We start from the raw sequence: 16,175 nt of genomic DNA, 5'->3' as shown, positions 1-16,175 counted from the left end.
ATCAGTAGCCTACAACCTCCCTATCCAGTGGCCTACACCCTCCTATCCAGTAGCCTACACCCTCTCCTATCAGTAGCCTACCACCCTCCTATCCAGTAGCCTACACGCTCCTATCCAGTAGCCTACACCCCTATCCAGTAGTCTACACCCCTCCTATCCAGTAGCTACACCCTCCTATCCAGTAGCCTACACCTCTCTATCCAGTAGCCTACACCCTCCTATCCAGTAGCCTACACGCTCCTATCCAGTAGCCTACACCCTCCTATCCAGTAGCCTACACCCTCCTATCCAGTAGCCTACACGCTCCCCTATCCAGTAGCCTACACCCTCCATTCAGTAGCCTTACACGCTCCTACCAGTAGCCTACACCCTCCTATCCAGTAGCCTACACGCCTCCTATCCAAGTAGCCTACACCCTTCCTATCCAGTAGCCTACACGCTCCTATCCAGTAGCCTACACCCTCCTATCCAGTACCCTACACCCTCCTATCCAGTAGCCTACACCCTCCTATCCAGTAGCCTACACGCTCCTATCCAGTAGCCTACACCTCCTATCCAGAAGTCTACACGCTCCATCCAGTAGTCTACACCCTCCTATCCAGTAACCTACACCTCCTATCCAGTAGCCTACACCCTATCCACTACCTAACACCCTCCACCACTAGCCTACACCCTCCTATCCACTAGCCTACACCCTCCTATCCACTAGCCTACACCCTCCTATGCCACTAGCCTACACCCTCCTATCCACTAGCCTACACCCTCCTATCCAGTAGCCTACACGCCTCCTATCCAGTAGTCTACACCCTCCTATCCAGTAGCCTACACCCTCCTATCCAGTAGCCTACACCCTCCATCCAGTAGCCTACACCCTCCTATCCAGTAGCCTACACCCTCCTATCCAGTAGCCTACACCCTCCTATCCACTAGCCTACACCCTCCTATCCAGTAGCCTACACGCTCCTATCCAGTAGCCTACACGCTCCTATCCAGTAGCCTACACCCTCCTATCCAGTAGCCTACACCCTCCTATCCAGTAGCCTACACCCTCCTATCCAGTAGCCTACACCCTCCTATCCAGTAGCCTACACCCTCCTATCCAGTAGCCTACACGCTCCTATCAGTAGCCTACACCCTCCTATCCAGTAGCCTACACCCTCCTATCCAGTAGCCTACACCCCTCCTATCCACTAGCCTACACCCTCCTATCCAGTAGCCTACACCCTCCTATCCAGTAGCCTAACACCTCCTATCCACTAGCCTACACCCTCCTATCCAGTAGCCTACACGCTCCTATCCAGTAGCCTACACCTCCTATCCACTAGCCTACACCCTCCTATCCAGTAGCCTACACCCTCCTATCCAGTAGCCTACACCCTCCTATCCAGTAGCTACACCCTCCTATCCAGTAGCCTACACGCTCCTATCCAGTAGCCTACACCCTCCTATCCAGTAGCCTACACCCTCCTATCCAGTAGCCTACACCCTCCTATCCAGTAGCCTACACCCTCCTATCCAGTAGCCTACACGCTCCTATCCAGTAGCCTACACCCTCCTATCCAGTAGCCTACACCCTCCTATCCAGTAGTCTACACCCTCCTATCCAGTAGTCTACACCCTCCTATCCAGTAGCCAACACGCTCCTATCCAGTAGCCTACACCCTCCTATCCAGTAGCCTACACGCTCCTATCCAGTAGCCTACACCCTCCTATTCAGTAGCCTACACCCTCCTATCCAGTAGCCTACACGCTCCTATCCAGTAGCCTACACCCTCCTATCCAGTAGCCTACACGCTCCTATCCAGTAGCCTACACCCTCCTATCCAGTAGCCTACACGCTCCTATCCAGTAGCCTACACCCTCCTATCCAGTAGCCTACACGCTCCTATCCAGTAGCCTACACCCTCCTATCCAGTACCCTACACCCTCCTATCCAGTAGCCTACACCCTCCTATCCAGTAGCCTACACGCTCCTATGCAGTAGCCTACACGCTCCTATCCAGAAGTCTACACGCTCCGATATCCAGTAGTCTACACACCTCCTATCCAGTACCCTACACCCTCCTATCCAGTAGCCTACACCCTCCTATCCACTAGCCTACACCCTCCTATCCACTTAGCCTACACCCTCCTATCCACTAGCCTACACCCTCCTATCCAGTAGCCTACACGCTCCTATCCAGTAGTCTACACCCTCCTATCCAGTAGCCTACACCCTCTATCCAGTAGCCTACACCCTCCTATCCAGTAGGCCTACACCCTCCTATCCAGTAGCCTACACCCTCCTATCCACTAGCCTACACCCTCCTATCCAGTAGCCTACCACCGCTCCTATCCAGTACCTACACCTCCTATCAGTAGCCTACACCCTCCTATCCAGTAGCCTACACCCCCTATCCCAGTAGCCTACAACCCCCTACACCCTCCTATCCAGTAGCCTACACCCTCCTATCCAGTAGCCTACACCCTCCTATCCAGTAGCCTACACCCTCCTATCCAGTAGCCTACACGCTCCATTTACCGACAGCTGGAGCTGCAATTTCACCCTCTTCCCTGGCTGTTATCTACAAATACATTTGGATTTTAATTCACAATGATCACATCAAGATAGCTAGCTAATAGAAAGTTAGTTAGCTGATGACATGTAATTCACTTAGCTAAACAGTGTGTAAAGTTAGCTCAGTTGAGTTAGCCTACAGTAGAGCTGGGCAATATGGCCTAAAAATTCAAATCTAGATTTTTTTCAAATTTATGGCCGATTCACAATATACAGTACCAGTCAAAAGTTTGGACACACCTACTCATTCCAGGGTTTTTCTTTATTTTTACTATTTTAAACATTGTAGAATAATAGTGATGACATCAAAACTATGAAATAACACATGGAATCATGTAGTAACCAAAGTGTTAAACAAATCAAAATATATTTGAGATTCTTCAAAGTACCCACCCTTTGCCTTGATGACAGCTTTGTGCACTTTTGTTAACTTCTACTCTTGTGCAGTAAAATAATGTTTTGGTGTCCATATGACCGATTCTGTCAGAGAGGAAGAAACAAGTTGAAACCGCTTGTCAGAGAGGAAGAAGTGATCTGTGGTAGGGGCTTGGTGTATGTGTAAGTTTCACACAGCCTACAGTCATTGCACACGGCACAGGAGCGAAGGAACCAAAAAGACAACATGAGAACAAGCGGCCTATACAGGCATGTGGAATATCGCGCAAAAACATACATTCTAGTTAATCAAATGAATTATATCGCCTAGCCTACAAAGTGGCCTACTGTAGCCAGCTAGCGAGCTAGCTTATAATACATAGTTTTTTTTACATTTAAAAAATGTATTTACTTACTTGAATAGGTTCTCCTACTGTCTCCATTTTTTGGTGTCCTTACATTGCCCTTTATTTTGTTAATCTTCACAATATTTTTGGTGGTAGCAAAGTGCAGCCAGCAGCCATGTGGACAAGGAAAAAAGTGTTTGTCACCAGAAAGGTTTATAATGTGTAGAATGTGAATGTGTTTGACTTTACCAGCGTAATCCACTTTCAATTCCAATAAATATGAAACAGACTGTCGGCCACACTTAAAAACTTGAAAACTAGCACCTGAAACTAGCATATGCAACAACAACAATCTGCATGGAACACAGTGATGCACATAACATCCAGCAGCCCATCTACGGGTGTGTGGGGCAAGGTCCTTGAAATGTAACATCCAATCCAAATCTTGCTGCTGGGAGCCAGTGGACCATTCAAACCATTTTTCCAAAACAAAATTATCCAGACCTCCCAGGAAGGCGCGACAACGATATGATTTTTGAGTTATGGCAACGCAAGACTAAGGGAATAGAAATGAGCTGAAAATTAAAGCCTAATTTCTCTCAGGACTCCAAAGCTTATGAATATATGCGTCTGTGTGAATGTTGTTGGAGTTTCTGTTGACAGCTCGTATCATATCAAGAGGTCTCCACAGAGGAAAACAGACAGACAGGGCTCCTGGCAGCTAGTGGCCGGGGGCAGGAACAGGCTCACTCCGCTCTGCGCTAATCATGACATCACCACCCCCCTTTCCTCTCCCCTCCCAAAACAACTCTGATACATTGTGGAATTGTATTCATCCACCTCCATCCCCCTCTGTTTCTCCTCTGTCTCTCTCTGTTGTGTCTGTGCCGTGAGGTGTCTCTCATCCAGTGGTGGGGACTACCTTGTCTGTCTGTCTGTCGCACTACACAGCCAGGCCGTGAAAACTCTGACAGCTCTTTTCTTTTTACTCTGAATCTTAATCTATTGTGTACAAGAGAAAGTGAGTGGCTTTGGGCTATTATTGTTCAGTCAAACATCTACCACTGCTGTGCTGGAACAATTAAATTGGGCTGTATGAGTAATGAGTTTAATCACCTCAATACAGATAAAGTAAAATGCTGCAGGAGTCCCACCAGTATTACATAGGCTATCTGCTCACCTCTCTGAGATAGACACAGAGGCTTTGTAGAGGCTGTGTTTGGGTTGCATGTGTAAGGTATTCGTGTGTCCATTGTCCATCCCCCAACAAATTATTGGCAACAAATGGAGAGAGCAGGGCAGGCTGTCTGTGTTTCCCCGCTGGCTGGCAGCTGCAGGACCTAATGGGGATGTGGAAGGTGTAACGGGTGTGGGTGATCTATCACCAGCAACACACAGAGGTAACAGATCAGTGCCACAGCAATTACCATAACACATAGGGTATACAGTGCCTTCAGAAAGTATTCATACCCCTTGACTTATTCCACATTTTGTTGTTACAGCCTGAATTCAAAATGGATTCAAGTGATTTTTTTTATTTCACCTATCTACACACAATACCCCATAATGACAAAGTGAAAACATGTTTTTAGAAATGTTTACAAATTGATTAAAAATGAAATACAGAAATATCTAATTTACATAAGTATTCACACCCCTGAATCAATACATGTTAGAATCCCCTTTGGCAGTGATTACAGCTGTGAGTCTTTATGGGTATGTCTCTAAGAGCTTTGCACACCTGGATTGTACAATATTTGCCCAGTATTCTTTTCAAAATTCTTCAAGCTCTGTCACATCGGTTGTTGATAATTGCTTGCAATGGCAGACGTATCATTAGGCTGAAGAGGCAATTGCCTCTGGCCTCACATCATCAAGGGGTCTCATGAGCTGGACATAAAACAAATATATATTTTAAACAAAAAATATATAATTTCTCGGCCTTCTGCATCATCTGCGGAGGAAGGTGGCCGAGCTACAGCGGTGTTTGTCAGACCAGGAGACATTCCGAAAATTGGTCTTCTCATGAAAACATCTGTAGTGTCCGAACATTTTGGGCTGCACTCTACATCCTTCTATGGAACTGGGAGAAGGGGAGTCTCACCAACAGTATGGTGTTCACCGTTTTGCTCTACGACCCCACAAGTGCCACGAGACTTGTATGAAGGTAAGCCAGTACTGGGCTGAAAAATGTATGGAAATGAATAAGGCATTTCCACTTAAAAGGTATACAGGTAATTCAACGATTCTTCATTTTTTTCTGAGCTCTCAGATATGAGAGACACTTCAAAACATACTTCCTTTTCATAGTTTTTCCGAGTATGAATCTGTTATTAACTATGGGCTAAAGCAGTAAGGCCAAATTCAATGTTTCATCAAATCATTTTTGAATATATATCTTTTATACCTACAGGGGTCCTAAAAATCTAAATCAAATAGCTAAATGCTCTTTGGTATGACCATCTTAAAACAATTCCATATGTTAGTTTAGTAGGAACCCAATCTCGCATTTATTTAGTAAAAACACAGGTGCTGCTGATAACYCTGCATCATTTTCAAATCAAAGACAGAGGACATGTACTGTACAGTGCCGTAAAAAGGTATTTTGTGTATTTTGTGTATTTTGTATTTTGTGTTACAAAGTGGGATTAAAATGTCTTTAATTGTCATTTTTTGGTCAACAATCTACAATAAAAAAAAAGATTCATCGAAGTTAAACTAAAATCTAGCCGTTACTTAAGTATACAGCTCTCTCAGTCAATACGTTTAGAAACACCTTTGGCAGCGATTACAGATGTGAGTCTTCTTGGGTAAGTCTCTAAGAGCTTTACACACCTGGATTGTATCATTTTTAGGATTCTTCAAGCTAGGTTAGACAGCAATTTTCAAGTCTTGCCATAGATTTTCATAAAGATTTAAGTCAAAACTGTAACTTGGCCACTCTGGAACATTCACTGTCATCTTGATAAGCAACTCCATTGTACAGTCGTAGCCAAAAGTGCTGAGAATGACACAAATATTCATTTCCACAAAGTTTGCTGCTTCAGTGTCTTTTGATATTTTTGTCAGATGTTATTATGGATCACTGAAGTATAATTACAAGCATTTCATAAGTGTCAAAGGCTTTTATTGACAATTACATGAAGTTGATGCAAAGAGTCAATATTTGRAGTGTTGACCCTTCTTTTTCAAGACCTCTGCAATCCGCCCTGGCATGCTGTCAATTAACTTCTGGGCCACATCCTGACTGATGGCASCCCATTCTTGCATAATCAATGCTTGGAATTTGTCCGAATTTGTGGGTTTTTGTTTGTCCACCCACCTCTTGAGGAGATACCCATAACATGATGCAGCCACCACTATGCTTGAAAATATGGAGAGTGGTACTCAGTAATGTGTTGTATTGGATTTGTACCGAACATAACACTTTGTTTTCAGGAGAAACTGTATTGCTTTGGCACATTTTTTACTGTATGACTTTAGGGCCTTGTTGCAAACAGAATGCTTGTTTTGGAATATATTTATTCTATACAGGCTTCCTCTTTTTTTTTTGTTATTTTTCTGGGGGGGTAGATCAGCTTTAATATTGCAGATAGATTGTAGCTTCCATCAATATAATTGTCTACATCACTTCTAATCCCCCATGTATCTTTTTGCAAATATATATAGATATACAGTTGAAGTCGGAAGTTTACATACACCTTAGCCAAATACATTTAATCTCAGTTTTTCACAATTCCTGACATTTAATCAGAGTAAAAAAAATCCCTGTTTTAGGTCAGTTAGGATTACCACTTTATAAGAATGTGAAATGTCAGAATAATAGTAGAGAGAACWATTTATTTKAGCTTTTATTTCTTTCATCACATTCCCCGTGGGTCAGAAGTTTACATTCACTCAATTCGTATTTTGTAGAATTGCCTTTAAATTGTTTAACTTGGGTCAAATATTTCAGYTAGCCTTCCACAAGCTTCCCACAATAAGTTGGGTGAATTTTGGCCCGTTCCTCCTGACAGAGCTGGTGTAACTGAGTCAGGTTTGTAGGCCTCCTTGCTCACACACGCTTTTTCACAAGAATAGACAAACACACACTTTTTTATGACCAATTTATGCAGAAATCCAGGTAATTCTAAAGGGTTCACATACTTTTTCTTGCCACTGTACATAAAAAAAAAGCTATCGTCCGGCGCCGACAGAGATGGRCGCCTCGCTTCGCGTTCTCAGGAAACTATGCAGTATTTTGTTTTTTTATGTATTATTTCTTACATTGTTACCCTAGGAAATCTTAAGTTTTATTACATACAGCCGGGAAGAACTATTGGATATAAGAGCAACGTCAACTTACCAACATTACGACCAGGAATACGACTTTCCCGAAGCGGATCCTCTGTTCGGACCACCACCCAGGACAATGGATCGGATCCCAGCTGGCGACCCAAAACAACGGCGCCGCAGGAGGGGCAGAAGAAGCGGTCTTCTGGTCAGGCTCCTTAGACGGGCACATCACGCACCGCTCCCGAGTTTACTACTCGCCAGCGTCCAGTCTCTTGACAACAAGGTAGACAAAATCCGAGCAAGGGTTGCCTTCCAGAGAGACATCAGAGATTGTAACGTTCTTTGTTTCACGGAAACGTGGCTCACTCGYGACACGCTATCGGCACAACCACCTGGTTTCTTCACGCATCGCACCGACAGAAACAAACAACTCTCTGCTGAGAAGAAGGGCGGGGGGGTATGCCTTATGATTAACGAGACGTGGTGTGATCAAAAAAACATACAGGAACTCAAGTCCTTTTGCTCACCTGACCTAGAATTCCTTACAATGAAATGTCGACCGCATTATCTACCAAGAGAATTCCCTTCGATTATAATCACAGCCGTATATATATCCCCAAAAGCAGACACATCGATGGCTCTGAATTAACTTCATTGGACTCTATGTAAACTGGAAACCACATATCCTGAGGCTGCATTCATTGTAGCTGGGGATTTTAACAAGGCTAATCTGAAAGCAAGACTCCATAAATTTTATCAGCATGTCGAATGCGCTACCCGGGCGGAAAAAATCCTGGACCATTGTTACTCTAACTTCCGCAACGCATACAAAGCCCTGCCCCGCCCTCCTTTCGGAAAATCTGACCACGACTCCATTTTGTTGCTCCCAGCCTATAGACAGAAACTAAAACAGGAAAAGCCCGTGCTCAGGTCTGCTCAACGCTGGTCTGACCAATCTGATTCCACGCTTCAAGATTGCTACGATRACGTGGACTGGGATATGTTCCGCATAGTGTCGGATAATAACATTGATGAATATGCTGATTCGGTGAGCGAGTTTATTACCAAGTGCATCGGTGATGTTGCACCCACAGCAACTATTAAAAACTTCCCCAACCAGAAACCGTGGATTGATGGCAGCATTCGTGCAAAACTGAAAGCGCGAACCACTGCTTTTAGTCAGGGCAAGGCGACCGGAAACATGACCGAATAGAAACAGTGTAGCTATTCCCTCCGCAAGGCAATGTAACAAGCTAAGCGTCAGTATAGAGACAAAATAGAGTCGCAATTCAACGGCTCAGACACYAGAGGTATGTGGCAGGGTCTACAGTCAATCACGGACTACAAAAAGAAAACCAGCCCKGTCGCGGACCACGATGTCCTGCTCCCAGACAAACTAAACATCTTCTTTGCTCGCTTTGTGGACAATACAGTGCCAACGACACGGCCCGCTACCAAAACCTGTGGGCTCTCCACAGCCAACATGAGTAAAGCATTTAAACGTGTTTACCCTCGCAAGGCCGCCGGCCCAGACGGCATCCCTAGCTGCGTCCTCAGAGCATGCGCAGACCAGCTGGCTGGTGTGTTTACGGACATATTCAATCAATCCTTATCCCAGTCTGCTGTTCCCACATGCTTCAAGAGGGCCACCATTGTTCCTGTTCCCAAGAAAGCTAAGGTAACTGAGCTAAACGACTACCGCCCCGTAGCACTCACATAGATTACAGCTCAGCATTTAACACCATAGTACCCTCCAAACTCGTCATTAAGCTCGAGACATTAAGCTCTGGACTTCCTGATGGGCCGCCCCCAGGTGGTGAGGGTAGGAAACAACATCTCCACCCCGCTGCGTTCTCAGCCCTCTCCTGTACTCCCTGTTTGTTCACCCATGACTGCGTGACCATGCACACCTCCAACTCAATCATCAAATTTGCAGAGGACACTACAGTGGTAGGCTTGATTACCAACAACAATGAGACGGCCTACAGGGAGGAGGTGAGAGCCCTCGGAGTGTGCTGTCAGGAAAATAACTTCACACTCAATGTCAACAAAACAAAGGAGATGATCGTGGACTTCAGGAAACAGCAGAGGGAGCACCCCCCTATCCACATCGACGGGACAGTAGTGGAGAAGGTGGAAAGTTTTAAGTTCCTCAGCGTACACATCACGGACAAACTGAAATGGTCCACCCACACAGACAGCGTGGTGAAGAAGGTGCAACAGTGCCTCTTCAACCTCAGGAGGCTGAAGAAATTTGGCTTGTCACCAAAAACACTCACATACTTTTACAGATGCACAATCGAGAGCATCCTGTCGGGCTATATCACCGCCTGGTACGGCAACTGCTCCGCCCACAACCGCAAGGCTCTCCAGAGGGTAGTGAGGTCTGCACAACGCATCACCGGGGGCAAACTACCTGCTCTCCAGGACACCTACACCACCCGATATCACAGGAAGGCCAAAAAGATCATCAAGGACAACAACCACCCAAGCCACTGCCTGTTCACCCCGCTATCATCCAGAAGGCGAGGTCAGTACAGGTGCATCAAAGCTGGGACTGAGACATTGAGTGGTTGCTGCCAACATACTGACTCAATCTCTAGCCACTTTAATAATTAAAAATAGGATGTAATAAATGTATCTCTAGTCACTTTAAACTATGCCACTTTATATAATGCTTACATACCCAACACTACTCATCTCATATGTATATACTCTACTCTATACCATCTACTGCATCTTGCCTATGCCGTTCGGCCATCGCTTATCCATATACAGTATATTTTTATGTACATATTCGTATTCATTCCTTTACACTTGTGTGTGTAAGGTAGTTGTGAAATTGTTACATTACTTGTTAGATATTACTGCATGGTCGGAACTAGAAGCACAAGCATTTCGCTACACTRGCATTAACATCTACTAACCATGTGTATGTGACAAATAAAATTTGATTTGATTTATACAGATACATACATACATACATACATACATACATACATACATACATACATATAAATACATACATATATATATACACACATCTTAATTTGTTCTTTTTTCCCCTTTATTACCCTCCAACCCTACCACCCCTCCCCATATTATAGTAAACAAGCCTGTATTATTATTATTATTATATGACTTGTAAATTTACAGCCAAACTTATTTAGGGCACTTATTGGAGGCACTGTACATCACAGAGACTGTAACACATAGTGTATACATCACAGAGATTTGATGTACTATATGCTTTGTTTGTTGTTTTTGGTTTTACTATCTTTGTGGGGACCAGAAATCCTCACAAGGATCTTAAAACAAGGAAAATTTGGATGAGTGGGGACATTTCACTTGTGCCCAGAAGGAAAAAGGCTATTTTAGGCTTAAGGGTTAGGTTTAGGGTTATAATTAGGTTTAGGGTTAGGGGTTAAGGTTGGGTTTATGTTAAGGGTTAGGTTTTTGGGAAAATAGGATTTTGAATGGGAATCAATTGTTTGTTCCCCACAAGGATAGTAAAACAAATGAAAATATAGGCATTAACGTTGTCGTTGTGCAGTTTTTATTACCTATTTTCAAAACAGCTGGCCTATAAAATATAACACCAATTAAAATTGATTATAATTCATTTTCACGCTTATAAATGACAGCTCTCAAACAGTAATGTGTTTGTTAAGTTTAGCCCTGCCACACAGCCATAGAATTCTGTCAGTCAGACTACTGCTTTCCCCCTGAGAATTCCTAATTAAATTGAATGTCATTATTTTTTGTATTTTTTTGTTGCACCTATGCATTTTGTTGTGTTGAGACATGTGCATCTCAATTCTTCACCCTATGGCCACAGAGCTGGGCTGAATTGATATTACTCTGTCAGACTATATGCTCTAGCACACACAGGACAGGGTGGGGAGGTGMGGGCGATGGGGACATTCAACACTGGAGACAGTTCTTCCACCAATTATTTGGTCGTTATTTTTCCCCAGAGCACGATTGCTTGTCAAGGAGACAAAATCCCATTTGGTGGTATCTTGATGAATCGGGGGCACATTTTGCTATGCAAAGATCATGAAGGTGAACTGATAGTTCCGTTCTGAGAACAAAAGGTATTGAGGAAGTAATGATCAGATATAATGGTGGTTCCTGCCAGGCCAGGCTTCTATCTGGGTTGTGTTGGTGGGAGTGGTTCTGGCTCTGCTGGGTTTCTAATGAGAAGTAGTTCTCAGAGAATCATTTCTAGTGGTTGTACGTTTAGGGGGATGCTTGTGACTGTGGGAAGTGTCCATATGTACAGTGCCTTGCAAAAGTATTCATCCCCCTTGGCATTTTTTCTATTTAATTGTGTTATAACCTGTAATTTAAATGTTTTTTTATTTGGATTCCTTGTAATGTACACACAAAATAGTCCAAATTTGTGAAGTGAAATGAAAAAAACAATTTGTTTCAAAAAAATTAAAAACTGAAAAGTGGTGCGTACATATGTATTCACCCTCTTTGCTATGAAGCCCCTAAATAAGATCTGGTGCAACCAATTACCTTCAGAAGTCACATAATTAGTTAAATAAAGTCCACCTGTGTGCAATCTAAGTGTCACATGATCTGTCACAGGATCTCAGTATATATATACACCTGTTCTGAAAGGCCCCAGAGTCTGCAACACCACAAAGCAAGGGGCATCACAAGCAAGCAGCACCATGAAGACCAAGGAGCTCTCCAAACAGGTCAGGGACAAAGTTGTGGAGAAGGGTTGGGTTAGGAAATAATATAGCACCACAACAAACCTGCCAAGAGAGGGCCGCCCATGAAAACTCACAGACCAGGCAAGGAGGGCATTAATCAGAGAGGCAACAGAGACCAAAGATAACACTGAAGGAGCTGCAAAGCTCCATAGCGGAGATTGGAGTATCTGTCCATAGGACCACTTTAAGCCATACACTCCACAGATCTGGGCTTTACGGAAGAGTGACCAGAAAAACACCATTGCTTAAAGAAAAAAATAAGCAAACACGTTTGGTGTTCGCCAAAAGGCATGTCAGAGACTCCCCAAACATATGGAAGAAAGTACTCTGGTCAGATGAGACTAGAATTGATATTTTTGGCCATCAAGGAAAACGCTATGTCTGGCACAAACCCAACACCTCTCATCACCCCGAGAATACCATCCCCACAGTGAAGCATGGTGGTGGCAGCATCGTGCTGAAGGAATGATGGATGGCGCTAAATACAGGGAAATTCTTGAGGGAAACCGGTTTCAGTCTTCCAGGGATTTGAGACTGGGACGGAAGTTCACCTTCCAGTAGGACAATGACCCTAAGCACACTGCTAAAGCAACACTCAAGTGGTTTAAGGGGAAACATTTAAATGTCTTGGAATGGCCTAGTCAAAGCCCAGACCTCAATCCAATTGAGAATCTGTGGTATGACTTAAATATTGCTGTACACCAGCGAAACCCATCCAACTTGAAGGAGCTGGAACAGTTTTGCCTTGAAGAATGGGCAAAAAACCCAGTGGCTWMATGTGCCAAGCGAGAGACATACCCCAAGAAACTTGCAGCTGTAATTGCTGCAAAAGGTGGCTCTACAAAGTATTGACTTTGGGGGGTGAATAGTTATACACACTCAAGTTCTCTGTTTTTTTGTCTTATTTCTTGTTTGTTTCACACTAATGTCTTGTGTAAATCAAATGATACAAACCCCCCKAAAATAAATTTTAATTCCAGGTCTAAGGCAACAAAATAGGAAAAATGCCAAGGGGGGTGAATACTTTTGCAAGCCACTGTAAATATTTGGACACTTTTTCAATATTGATGTATGGGTCTGATTCCAACCCGAGTTATACAAGCGTGAATGGACCTTAACATCCCTTTTTATGCACTTTTCTCTCTATGTGTATTCTGATCGAACGTAAGCATGAGAATAGCATGCTATACACCCGCTATTTGTTTGGGGTGGAGATGGAATAAATTAGGGTGTGGCGGAGGTGGTCTACAGATACACTATATTCTGACCCTTACTTAATTCCACTACATTTACGCGCGAGGAAACCATGAATAAGTTCTYGTGACCCTACCAGTTCCAAGAAGAAAAAGCATTTACTTTATTTTTCCGATAGAAATAACATCATTCTCCATGCACTGTAATGTACAACTTGATAAGAGCTAGGTAAATGTGTAATCCGTTTGGATAAGGGAATTATAAATTACACTTGTTTTAGATATATTTTACCTTATAATCGCTGGAGACAAATGTGAAAACAGTCATATGGCAGCAAACTGAAGCATATCAACATATCACTTTTCCAAGAGTGAAGTTTATGAAATGCTGTGCCAGAATAACAATTGTATGGCCTTTTAAATTGCAGGGATGGGCACTCTTAATTATACGCTACCCCGACTTTAGTTGTTTCCTATTTCTATCATGTTAAATATTAGCCACTATCAGTATCGACAGTCAGTAGGCCTAATAACGACACATTCAACCGCCAATTTACTGTTAGTTCCCTTCAGTTGGTATAGCCTACATTATCATTCCATATAATTACATTGTTTCGTTTACCTTCATTTGCTTCCTCTGTAAACTCTGTCACTGCCGTGTGATTGTTGCTGAGTATCATTAGTTGATAATATAACAGTTGATAATGTAACAAAAAAACATGTAGGCAAATTAAATTGTTATGGAGCAGAGCACAGACCAAGCCGTAACATTTTGAACCCGACGCATGGCGCAATACTTGGCTGTGTCATCACACAGTACCATGGTTAGCGCAGGCAATAGAGTATAGCCTACTATTGTACACTATTCTCCCTATCATAATTCTATATACACTAGTCTTCCAACATTATCATGAGTTAAAGAACTGAATATGGCAATGTTCAAAATTAATCAAACCACCCTTTTCTTTCTTTCGTGCGTAAAGGCTCTCAAAATCTGTTTTAAATMTTTCATAAATACTTTCCTAACTCTAAATAATCTACAAGATCAGAGTATTTTTTTTTTTAAATCTACCAAATTAGTACTGAAACGGAGACYTWTATGCATGTATTTAGATGGCTTTCTTTCATTGGCCCCTAATATTCTCAACCTGTTCTCTCGATAAATTCTATCGAGTCTGACGACAAAATTCTAACTAACAGGTACACCGTATTTAAATGGAGGCTTAAGTTAAATGTACTGAAAACKCTTTTGAATGAAAACTCCATGAGAAAATCTTTTGGGCAGCAAGTGGTGGGGTTTTCAGCAGTTGAATTACATTTATTCAGTGCGCGCAAGGGAACCACGCCTGCAAAGCCCATTACTCACCTTCAAATAAAATACAACTTTATTTGTCACATGATAGAATTATGGTGAGATTTGCCAAATGGATGGCGGGGGAGAGCTTTGTATGCATCTCTGCGTGTGGAGTAAAGATGATTGAGTTGTTTACCCTCTGGTTGCACATGTGACATAATGGTCAAAATTTGGTAAAACTGATTTAAGTTTCCCTGCATTAAAGTCCCCAGTCACTAGGAGCGCCACTTCTGGATGAGCGTTTTCTTGTTTGCTTATGGCCTTATAGAGTAAGATAAGTCTGAGGTAAGGTAAGTCTCAGTAGTTGGTATTCATAAAGTAAGTCTGAATACCGACTACTGAGAAGCGTAATTTCCTAAATCGGAATCAGGCCCTATATGAATAACACATTCCACACACTGTAAACACATTTAAACTCATCCTAAACATGGTACTTTGTGGTGTAACAGTATATCTCCATCCAAACACCAGTGGATGTTTAAACTGTACATTTAAAGCCTTGTGCGTGTGAGAGAGAGATGTTTGCTACTAGGAAGAGTTTAGGGATCAAATTTTCATTTTGAAGCAAACCAGAGATGCTCTGACTGGCTGTTATGAAGATGTACAAATACAATCTTAGTCAGAAGAGTTTACATGAGACTGTTTGGAAGTAAAGCAGTGCATAATGGGATATAGTGGGGAAGATTTCCAATATTTGTAGATTCATTCTGAGAGAAATAATATAGTGATATTCAGTAGCCAGAGAAAGGTAGTAGCCTGGAGCGATTGACGAATAGCTAACTGTCCAAAAAGCTAAAATACTCGATAGCGTGGGCCAGGTGAATCTGTATAGGGAGTAGGTCTCATTGAGTGTCTCAATGAGTGAACAGTGTTTTACCTATTTCTTCACAGTATAATGCACTACTGAAAAAGTTATACCGGCAAAGTTTGTCGGCTTTATCAGTGCACTAAACAGAGTCATTGCCCTCATTTCACCACAGTCTTAGGGAACTTCTGTTAGCGCTGGCTGAAGAGAGAGACACACACAGACTTAACATGCCTCTCTCCTAGCTCCTCTCCACCATAAGTGCACATGTTTTCTGAGAAACTTACTGCGGGCTAAAATGGCTCCCTGGAGCGCAGCGCATTCAAAGACCCAGGAACATGAAGTCTCAGTCAGATTGAGGACAGTGTTAGAGCAGGAATGTGTCCCAAATGGCACTCTATCCCCTATGGGCCTTGTTCAGAAGTCGTGCACTATGGGCCCTGTTCAGAAGTCGTGCACTATGGGCCCTGTTCAGAAGTCGTGCACTATTGGCCCTGGTCAGAAGTCGTGCATTATGGGCCCTGGTCAGAAGTCGTGCA

The 16,175-nt window shown here is 43.1% G+C and overlaps 1 protein-coding gene and 1 long non-coding RNA gene across 2 annotated transcripts in view; one reads left to right on the top strand and one right to left on the bottom strand.

The window, feature by feature from the left end:
* LOC111959281 (uncharacterized) overlaps positions 1-3,982 on the bottom strand; it is a 10,352-nt gene extending 6,370 nt beyond the window's left edge. Inside the window, exons 1-2 of the long non-coding RNA XR_002876634.1 lie at positions 3,349-3,982; positions 2,951-3,037 (exon numbers count right to left, since the gene is read on the bottom strand). This is a non-coding gene — a long non-coding RNA (uncharacterized lncRNA). The remainder of the gene's footprint in view (positions 1-2,950; positions 3,038-3,348) is intronic.
* LOC111959280 (receptor activity-modifying protein 1-like) overlaps positions 1-16,175 on the top strand; it is an 85,507-nt gene that overhangs the window by 18,055 nt on the left and 51,277 nt on the right. The gene's annotated exons all lie outside the window — the stretch shown is intronic.

The sequence above is a fragment of the Salvelinus sp. IW2-2015 genome, linkage group LG36, assembly GCF_002910315.2.
Source record: "Salvelinus sp. IW2-2015 linkage group LG36, ASM291031v2, whole genome shotgun sequence".
Taxonomy (NCBI): Eukaryota; Metazoa; Chordata; class Actinopteri; order Salmoniformes; family Salmonidae; genus Salvelinus; species Salvelinus sp. IW2-2015.
Note: the sequence above shows the minus strand (reverse complement) of the source record. Positions and strands in the feature narration are given on the sequence as shown.